The sequence below is a fragment of the Meriones unguiculatus genome, chromosome 8 (genome assembly GCF_030254825.1).
Source record: "Meriones unguiculatus strain TT.TT164.6M chromosome 8, Bangor_MerUng_6.1, whole genome shotgun sequence".
In the NCBI taxonomy this organism is placed as follows: Eukaryota; Metazoa; Chordata; class Mammalia; order Rodentia; family Muridae; genus Meriones; species Meriones unguiculatus.
The window spans coordinates 122,060,667-122,070,807 of NC_083356.1; the positions used below are offsets into that span (position 1 = coordinate 122,060,667).

A 10,141-nucleotide genomic window follows, 5' to 3' on the forward strand; every position below is an offset into this window, starting at 1 on the left:
CCACTTTTAATATTGTGCGGTGTGTTTGAGAGGGAGGACTTAACAGAAAGAAGCCTTACTAAAGAAAGAAGAATGAAGGGAAGGAGAAGAAGACATGAGGGAAGCAAGAGGAGGAGCCAGTGTGGCTCTGTGGCACAGGATAACCCTTGACCTTTACTCCTGAAGGCGGCTGGGTGGGCACTGCTATCCTTGCTGGAAACAGCAAATCACTTACAGCCCTATAACCGAGACACCACAGGGTATATTGATTTCCTGGGGCTGCTGCGAGGTACATCACAAACTGAGCTACTGCACCAGCAGACTCGGCCTCCCTCCTCACTTCTGATAGCCCCTTGCTGTGAGGCAGCCTAAGTCCAGGCTGCATTGTGTGTCTGTCTACACCTGCAGGGGTTGGAAAAAGAACAGCCCCAGTGGGCTGATAGATTTGAATACTTGGTCCCTAGGGAGTGCCACTGTTTGCAAAGATTAAGAGCTGTGGCCTTGTTGGTCACTGGGGGTGGGCTCTGAGGCTTCAGAAACCCACGCCCATCTCCCTTTTCCAGCTGCATGCAAATCCAATATAGAACTCTCAACTTCCTCAGCACCTCACCAGCCGGCACGCTGCTATGCTCCCCGCCATGATGATAATGGACGAAACGTCTAAACCTGTAAGCTAGTCCCAATTCAGTGCTTCCTTTGATAAGAGTTGCTGTGCTCATGGTGTCTCTTTACAGCAATAGATCCCTGACCAACACATGTAAGTTCTGTTACTCTAGGGAACCCTGACAAATACAACAGCCAAATATCTTTCTCTCTATTTTTATAGATACCTACTATATCAGGTTAGGATCCACCTTGCCTAGTATGCCTTCATCTTAGCCAGTTTCATCTGCGAAGGCCTGTTTCCACACAGAGTCATATCTGAGACACTGAGGGTTAAATCATGCAGATGTTGAGGGATACAGTCCCTCAACCACAACCTGAGTGATGAAAGCGAGTATGCAGAGCGCTGTTCAAACCTGGTGATTTCAGCTTCTGTACTTTCTTAAAGGCAGAATTCCTATCATTTCATTAAAATGTCTATTTTTAAATAAAACTATTTTTAACTCAATAAATATCCTTTCAGCCCCAAATCAAATTATACAATACATACGCAATTCTAGAATTTTGGCGTCTGAGGCAGGATGATCATAATTTCCAGGCAACCTGTGCTATATAACCAGACCTTGTCTTAATAACAATAACAAAAAGTACTAACTACAATTTTCCTCACTCATTACCCCAGTATGGCAGCTAAGTATCAGGCACTTGATAATCGTAGGAAATTCTGAATTAAAACACCAGGAAGGCAATAGAAAACAGGATAGAAGGCCTGGCAACTGCTTATATTTAAAGCTATACTTGCAAATGATAAATCCACAAAAGCCACACACACACACACACACACACACACACACACATACACACACAATGGGCTTTCTGGCTTTCTTTCACCTAGTGGGCTATATCTGTTATATATATCCCATCCAAAAGTCACCAGCTGGAAAATTTAGGACTGGTCACATGAGCCTGAATTTCCTTTCCTAATTACAGTTCTAACTGATGCAGAAGCAGCTTCCCTTCTAACCCCTCTCCCTCAGCTCCTGGGAACCCCACTGCACAAGCACCTTGGGAACAGGCCCAGCCAGGGAAGAGAGGAGAAAGTAGGCAGGAAAAAAAAAAGTAAGAGAAAGTGGACACAGGTCTTGGGGAAAACTCCAGGAGGGACATCCATGAAGCCTACCAGTGGCCTGCTATTTTCCCTCTCTTCCAGATCAGCCCGGGTGAGATTGTTCACATCAGCCTCAGACCTTCTTCCCTTCTGACACGGCCATGCGGATCCGGCTCCTTCTCCTCCCAGACTCTTGGCAGCTGTTGGCAAAATACCCAGCCCTAACTTGTGCTGGCTGGAGCCCTGGCTTTCTGGAGACATGCACCTTCACTCTCCAGAGACCGTTCCCTTTGTTTAGGGACAGTGTCCATGACCTGAGCCCACTGACCAACCCAGTGACCATTTCTTATCTTGCTTTGCAACAAGATGTGGCCATATGATACGGTCATGGCAAAAATTTGGCAAAACTGCCAGAAAGTTGCAACACCCGTCGGGCAATCTAAATTAGATACTTCTTGGAAGTATAACCTTGAAACTCATAATCTTATTCTTCTTGTGAAGGGGGTAAAAAAAAAAGTCAATTTTTCAAAATCCGAAATAGGTCAAGTTTCATTTATAAGTCTACAGATCAATATATGTGAAGAGGGCAGGGGAGAGTTGGTTAGGTTTTAATTTAGAGTGTTCCCACCTTTTCCATGAGTTTTCACTAATCCACTAATTCCCTGTAGCTCAAGAGATGCTAATTAATTCAAGAAGCCACAATAGCTAATCATTGGCTAAATAAATCCAAAATGGAGAGTGTGCCACCGGAGATACTGATGTTCATTTTAATTAAAATTACCAACGTGTGAAGTAATGTAAATAAAGGTTACAGTGGACTCGCTCTGCTCCTGGGGGAGTTAACCATTTGTCTGGTTCCTGGGGTTCTCACAAGATGTAAAAGCCTGAGAACTCCGCAGACCATAACAAGACACCCGGTTAGGATGTGTTCTATGGTGTGCAGTTCATTGATGTTATAAAGCCAGGTGGAATTAAGCAGCCCTGAAATACAGAGTGGAGAAAGACAAGAGCGGAGAATGTGGGGTCTGTGTAACCCCATTTCTGAAAAAGAAACTCTTTCTTAAGGGTAAATGACCTAAACTCCAATTTCAAAAAGGAGAAAAAAAAAAAAACACAAAAACTATGCTTTGACCACTCATCTCTGGCAATATTTAACCATCACCCCTAGCATCGGCTAATCAGTGAATGCCTGAAAGCTTACCCCGGTGTTCTTTACAATAGGATGAGTAAAACAACTATGATTTGGCCCGCTGGACTTTCACCCTCCAGACACTTGATGTTTGCTAAATGTCAATCAATCAAAGAACTGCCAAGCTGGAATTTCCCGAACCTTACTGTAACCTTAAATTAAAACCCCTCTCTCCCTGAGCTTGGGGCTTTACACTCAGAACTGTTGCCAGAGCTCAAGCTTGAAATAAAGACCCTACTGCCTTTGCATCAGAATTGGTTCCTTGGTGGTCTTTGGGGTCCTGAGTGACTTGGCGGAACAAGAACTGTTGTCTTGAGGGACATTCGGTTAAAGCCAAGGAAACAGCCGGTCACCAGGCAGACATGCAGAGAAAGCAAGAACTGTAAATGTGGGCCTCTCAGTCTTTAAGGGTTAAATAAGGTTAAATGCCCTGTCCCCTAGGTCAATGATAACATTTTAACAATATTCAGGGAAGCTGCTTATATCTATTGAAATGTCATCTGTAGGCTGCCAGAAAGATGCTCTGACATTTTGTGACTGGCTGGCAGGGCTCAGGCATGGTACTCAGTCAGGGAAAGTGATGGTTTACAGGTTAGCCATTGACTGGGGGGACCAGAAACACTCCCTCCAAACACAGGAATCCGAGGAGCACACAGGTTCCCCTGAGTCTTGGGATCTTCATGAAAGGCATGTAGTGTTTACATTAAGGACATCTGATGGGCCTTTCTCCTACTAACCTTTCTTTTGTCAGAGGGGTTTCAGCCATGAATCCTGGAATGAGTGAGGAAGAGACAATACTTTTCTTCTCTGTGCTGCCAGAGCAGCCACCCCAAAATAGCAGTTTATGGGAATGAATCACATAGTGTCATCATTAACTTTTGGGCGGAGCAGCAGAATGCTCTTGACAAAAACAAATCCATCTTTATTGCCTCACTGATCAGCTCAAAGCCATTAATGTCCTGAAACTAATTCCTAACAGAACCTCAAAAAGAGTTTGAAAGACAAAATGAAAGAGTGTACACAGCCCACAAACACCTTGGGGTTAGGAAAATATTTTTACAATTTAGACCAAAGGCCTTAAATTAGGTTGAACTTAAAGGGGAGAGGAGGCCTCCCTGGGGACCAAGGTGAAGTTAGCAGATGAAAATTACTGTTATCTTATCAAAAGGCTACTTCTGCCGGGAGCCTCTTAGCAAAGTCTGGCAGGTACTTGAACCAGATAGACTTGTTATGCAAATAGCTTTAGCCATAGGGGAAAGGGCTGATAATGAAATCGCTGCAAAGCCAGCCACTTATTATAGCAGTGACAAAAAACATCAGGCAGGGTCCCAGCATACGGATAAAGAGCAGTGCAGAATTTATGTGAGTACCGCGTTTAATTTATCATAACTAAGCTGTCAGGAGGCACGCTTTGACAAATGTGTAACTAACTCATATAAATGAGTCAATTATCACTAACAACCAAGGTTCAGAAACAAGCAGGGTGATGGGGCTTCCTTTTTTCTCTTTTTAACTTCGAGACAGGTTTGCTAATAGGATTTTAGGCTTTTAGGCCTTAAATTTTTTTTTTCTCCCTGCTGTCTCCAAATAAGGAGGCTGAAAACAAATCTGGGAAACACTAAGGCATATCTCAGCATTTCTGCCCTGCCTACTGTGCTACAGGCAGCACCCCATGCCACAGACAATCAGAGGTGTGTCCTCCGGGGCCTCAGCTGAGCTGTCTCAGTGACTCTTATGTTGTATATATGAAGTGTGTCCCACAGGTTCTGTGTTTTGAAAGCTTTGTCTGCAGCCTTTTGAAGGTGGGGCCTCACCAGAGGAATGGGTCGCTGCTGTCTGTACCTTGAGGAGTTTAGCCAGGCCCACCTCTGGCTGAGCTTTCTCAGCTTCTTGATGATAAGCTGCTGCAAGAGACGGAGCCCTCCTCCCTGCTGGACTAGATCACCGCACCACGAGCAAGCCCAAATAAACCTTTCCTCCTTGAAGTTGCTTCTGACAGGTATTCCATTACAGCGATGAGGAAAGTAACCAGTCCATTCAGATTCTCAATGGCGAATCCACTTTGGTTCAGAGGTCACATGGCAACAGGGTATCAAAGGGTGTTAAAGTTGTGGCTTGGCAGTTAAGAGCCCTGGCTGCTCTTCCAGAGATCCTGAGTTCAATTCCCAGCACCTGTACGGTGGCTGGCAACCATATACATATATGACTCTCTGTAGTTCCATGGGATTGGATACCTTCTTCTGAGGTAGAGACAAAACATCCATATACATATAATACACATATAATATAATACATAGAATATATAGAATAAATAAGTAAATTTCAGTGAGAAAGAGAGAGAGAGAAAGAAGAAACTTAAGCTGGGTGGTGGTGCACACCTTCAGTCCCAGCACTCAGGAGATAGAGGCAGGTGGATCTCTAGGTTCAAGGCCAGCCTGGTGGAGAGGGCAAGTCCCAGGACAGCCAGGGATAAACAGAGAAACCCTGTCTTGCAGAACAAGCAAAACAGGCATTTCTAGTCAGGCTAAGAAAATGGCTTGGAGGATAAGAATGCATACAGCTCCTGCAGAGGACCAGAGTTCAGTTCCCAGCATCCCTCTCAAGCAGCTAACAACTGCCTGTAACTCTAGCTCCAGGAGATCTGACTCCCTCTTATGGCCTCCAATAGCACCTGCACTCATGTACACGAAGCACACACACACACAGTAAAAAATAAAATCTTTTAAAAGAAGCTATTTCTAGTCTTATTTATTTTTAGAGAAAAACTAGGCAGTTACTTTCATATGAAACTCCGTGGCTTGTTCTATAAAGGGAACTGAATCAACTATCTGAATGATTTTGCTCTAAAACGATTTTACCAAAACTCTCACATATTGTTTTTCCCAACCAGTACCTCCAATGATGAAAAGCTTATGGTTGGAAGATGTTAATTCCCCATTCATTTTCCTCAGCAGGAGACAGTAAGTAGAAGAGCAAACCAAAGTTCTCTCAAAAAGACATTTCGAATGCAGATTGTGCCACTGTTTACAGTTAACTGCAGATTTGAATAAGTCTAATGAAATTACGTTTGGTCATAGCACATTTGGTGGCTGAGCAATGGCAGGCTAGAGGAAGCAGTCAGTCTCATCCATAAGATCAAAGGATGGGGCTAGGGAATGCAGCGGAGTTGGCAAGCATGTCCAGCACTTACCTTAACTGGGCGTGGCAGTGCAGATCTGTGAGCCCAGCACTCAGTAAGTGGAGGCAGAAGGACAAGAGAGTCAAGGCAATCACTACCTACATATCCACCTCTGAGGGTCCCCTGTTGTGGGGTGGGAGCCGGGTAGGGAAATGGCAGGCAGGTTTCTAATCTATTTCATTTCTGTTGCTAAGTAATTTTGGGTGGGGGAACTGGTTTATTTTAGACAACGATCAGGACATAGCCCAACACTGTGGGAAATTCACGGCAGCTGGAGTTTCAATCAGCTAGTCACATCCCATCTGCAGCCAAGGGCAGAGGGAAAGTGGAGCCTTGCATGCCTGCTTGCCTGCTTATTTGTGCTCATTTTGATTTCTCTGCTCTTAGACAGTTCAGGACTCCCTGCCTAGGGAATGGTACCGCACACAGTGGGCTGGGTCTTCCCACATGGGTTAACTTAATTAAGACAATCCCCCACAGGAAGGCCCACAGGCCAACCAAATGTAGCTGAGACTGCCTTCCCAGATGACTCTAGGTCATGTAAAGTCAACAGTCAAAGTTAACCATCACAGTATCCTAAGATGTGAAATGTAATGATCAGTCTTCAATGTTCAGATCTATCACTAAGAAAGCACATAGAAGGAGAATGATTGGTTGAAGTGTCTAAGATGCTATGAGGAATACAGGATTGAAGGCATGTGATCAAGGAAAAACCTGGGGCCACATGTGGTACTTTCACTAATGAGGAAATCAGACAATAAACTAAAGAAAGGAAAGATCGCTGGACCTAGCAGCACAGACCTATAATGCCAGCCTCTTGGAAGGCTGAGACAGGAGGATCACAAATTGAAGACCTACCCAGGTATCAGAGTGAGTTCAGCATGGCTCAGAGATACAGCACTTTCCTAGCATGGCTTTCATTTCACCTTCCTCCCTCCATTTACTAGGAGGTCTTAGGTTCAATCCTCAGTGCCAAAGATGGAGGTTGGAGTTGGAGAGTGATGACATATTTTCATATCTCAAATTAATGATAAAGCACATAATAACCCAATTTCTATTTGTCTTCCTGGTTCATTAGAGCTTATTAGGGTCTTCACCTCTGTGTTTTCACGAGGATGTACTTTTCCTTTGCTCCTGCTACATATATTCTCATATTGTTTTCCGTGTTTGTCTTAGAGTTTCATTGCTGTGAAGATACGCCATGACCACAGTGGCCCTTATAAAGGAAAACATTTCATTGGGGCTGGCTTACAGTTCAGAGGTTTAGTCCATTATTGTCATGGCAGTGTGCAGGCAGACATGGTGCTGGAGACAGAGCTGAGAGTTCTACATCTGGATTCCCAGGCAGCAGGAAGAGAACAGTCACACTGGGCCTGGCTTGAGCATTTGAGACCTCAGCCCCCCCTCCCCGTGACACACTTCCTCTGACAAGGCCACACTTCCTAATAGTGCCACTCCCTATGAATTTATGGGGACCATTTTTATTCAAACCACCACACTCAAAGGTATTGTTTTTTGTGTGTGTGTGTTTGACCTCCTTTCCAGTGTCCCAGACCTTTCAAGGTCTAAAGTAACTTGGGATGAGCACAACCAGAAACACCAAAGTTGGAAAACATAACCGGATTGGAATTGTCATCCCATGGGATTTGTCCGATGGAAACATAAAGAATAGGGAGATGTTCTACAGCAAGCTCAACTCCAAAAGTTTTCACTTGCCATCAGCTCAGTTCCTTATCCTTACAGTAACACTGCTGGGTCAAGAATACAGCCACACTCTTGAGAAAAAGACACTTAAGCCCAACGTGTGAGTCAAATCACTTCTTTGGAGCATGGTGGAATGAGAAGGTGTATCTGTGAATATGTAATGGGTTTTTCTGGGCCAGCTTCAGAGAAGGTTGATCAAGGTTATCTGTGCAGCAATGGAATGAAAAGGCAATTCTATGGATCCAGATCTCTCTCTCTCTCTCTCTCTCTCTTTCTCTCTCTCTCTCTCTTTCTCTCTCTCTGTCTCTCTCTTTCTCTCTCTCTAATGCTCTGATATGTGTCTGGCTCCCCAGCTCCCTCCATCTCTTCCTGTGGTTCCCAGATCTCAGGAAGTGGTCCTTTCTTGGCTTCCACGTGAGTCTGTCTACTTTGCTCGTATCTCTAGCCAGTTACTCTGACTTGTGGCAACTCCTGCTCATTCTGCAGTTAGGGCTAAAATGACAAAGCTGGGCCAAGGGGCAAGGATATGCCCTGCAGACTTGGCCCCAGACTTCACCATCTGACACTACCACTCTTGGTAGCATCCTCTGACTCTTCCCTTGGACCCAAGCTTCACAGTCACCTTCCAACACCACGTCTCTTGGAAGTGTTCTCTGAGCATCCCCCCTGCTCTTCTGTCCCAAGGGACAATGACACAGGTCCAGGAGGGATTAGATGAACAAACAATCTTCTGACCTCTGAGCTCTGTTGCATTTGAAATGGAAATGAAATACAAACTCAAGCTCTCGTACAAACCCCTCTGGGGGTCAAACATGTTTAGAATTCTAAATCTGATCAAATTTTAGACAGGTACACCGGTACATTTGCTACACGTTATGTAATGTTGCAGAAGGATCCAGGGCAGGACACTCTCATCAAATAGGAATATATCCGCATTGAAATCCATGAATATTCACTCTAAGAAAGATAATGACTATAAATAGCCCCTCATCAGTTCAGAGTACGTGTTGCCCCCACATCCGTTCACATAAGGTCAAGTTTTGCTGCTGCATGACTCAACTACAAAATAACTTCTATTTTTGGGGCTCTTTGGATTTAGGGATTATGGCTGGAGATTGTAGCTCTAGACCATGACTAAGAAGGATTTTTGATTTTTTTTTTTATCTTAACTCTTTATGGAAGATAAGACTGCACATATGAATGAATAAGAAAAGATATGTGTTTTCTTCCCCTACATCATATTTACCAGCAACTTTGGTCATTGGCTTTCTCCTCCCACAGTCTTTGAAGCTCTTGTTCGGAATGCCAGATGTCAGGGCATCTAACCCCAGCTCTAGAGTCTGAGGGTTAGCTTGTGATGAGTGTTTCTCACTCTGTCACTAACAGAGTCCTCGAGCTGAATGGACATCTTCTGCAGATTTCATACCAGTGTGGCCCCCTCCCAGGACCAGGCCCCAAACATGGTCTCAGCACTGAGTCACTCTTTGATCTCTTTGTTGGCTCTATTGTCTTCTAACCAGAGAAACCGCACCATTCAGCAGGATTTTCCTCTCCTTCTGCATAGCTTCAGTATTGGCTAGGACACCTCACCTTAATGCCTTAGGTCAAAGATCCTACTTTTGCCCCCATCTTCTTGGAAACTGAAGCCTGAGTCCCATACTAGAAATCCTAGAGCAAAGTCCAAGGATGCAGCTGCCATACCTGCAAGACTGCAGTTTTCATGTCTCCCTGCCCGCAGAGTAGACATCAGTTTTAGATGTGTAACTTCTACAGAGTAGGCCTGCAGACGCATGTGACCCATGTCGCAATGAGGGCCGAGAGCAGTTCAGTCAACTGGAATTCCTAATGCTTCAGATTCTGCAGAGAAGCTCCTTAAACCGTTTACTGGAACAACCCTTGGGTCCTTACATGCTAGCAGGCACAGCTAGCACTGAGCAAGCTCCGCAGCTTGGGTCTCTGCAACCACAGGTCGTGGCCTTGCTGCATAGACAGTTCACAGAGGGAGAGGTACTCACTGTGAAATGAAGTGGTTAAATTCCTCACACCATTTTTCGGGGTGCAGCAAAGTGGGTGGAGGATTTCTGGAAAAAAAAAGCAATGTTTTTCATTAAAGCAAATTGAGGTTCGGTAAAGGGCAAAATATCAACTGGTGTTTGTGGGAGCCCTACTAAGCATCTGGGGGGAAAAATCTTCTCTGTTCCATCTCAGGTGGGAATCATTCAGTCATGGAAACTCACAGAGACCTAGCCCCTCCTCTTCCTGTGGCCACTCACGTTCCCTGATTGAAGGGAACTTTCTCCTGACCTCAGCACTAGTGAAAGGCACACAGAGCAGGGGCATTCTTCAAACCCAGACACTCTAATGAGCAGCCAGACACACA

At 44.8% G+C, this 10,141-nt stretch overlaps 1 protein-coding gene across 1 annotated transcript in view; it reads right to left on the minus strand.

Moving 5' to 3' along the window:
• LOC132655976 (myosin-IIIb-like) overlaps positions 1-9,837 on the minus strand; it is a 56,073-nt gene extending 46,236 nt beyond the window's left edge. Inside the window, exon 1 of the mRNA XM_060390537.1 lies at positions 9,777-9,837. The gene's annotated coding sequence lies outside the window, so the exon portion shown is untranslated. The remainder of the gene's footprint in view (positions 1-9,776) is intronic.
• Between the last annotated feature and the right edge of the window lie 304 nt (positions 9,838-10,141).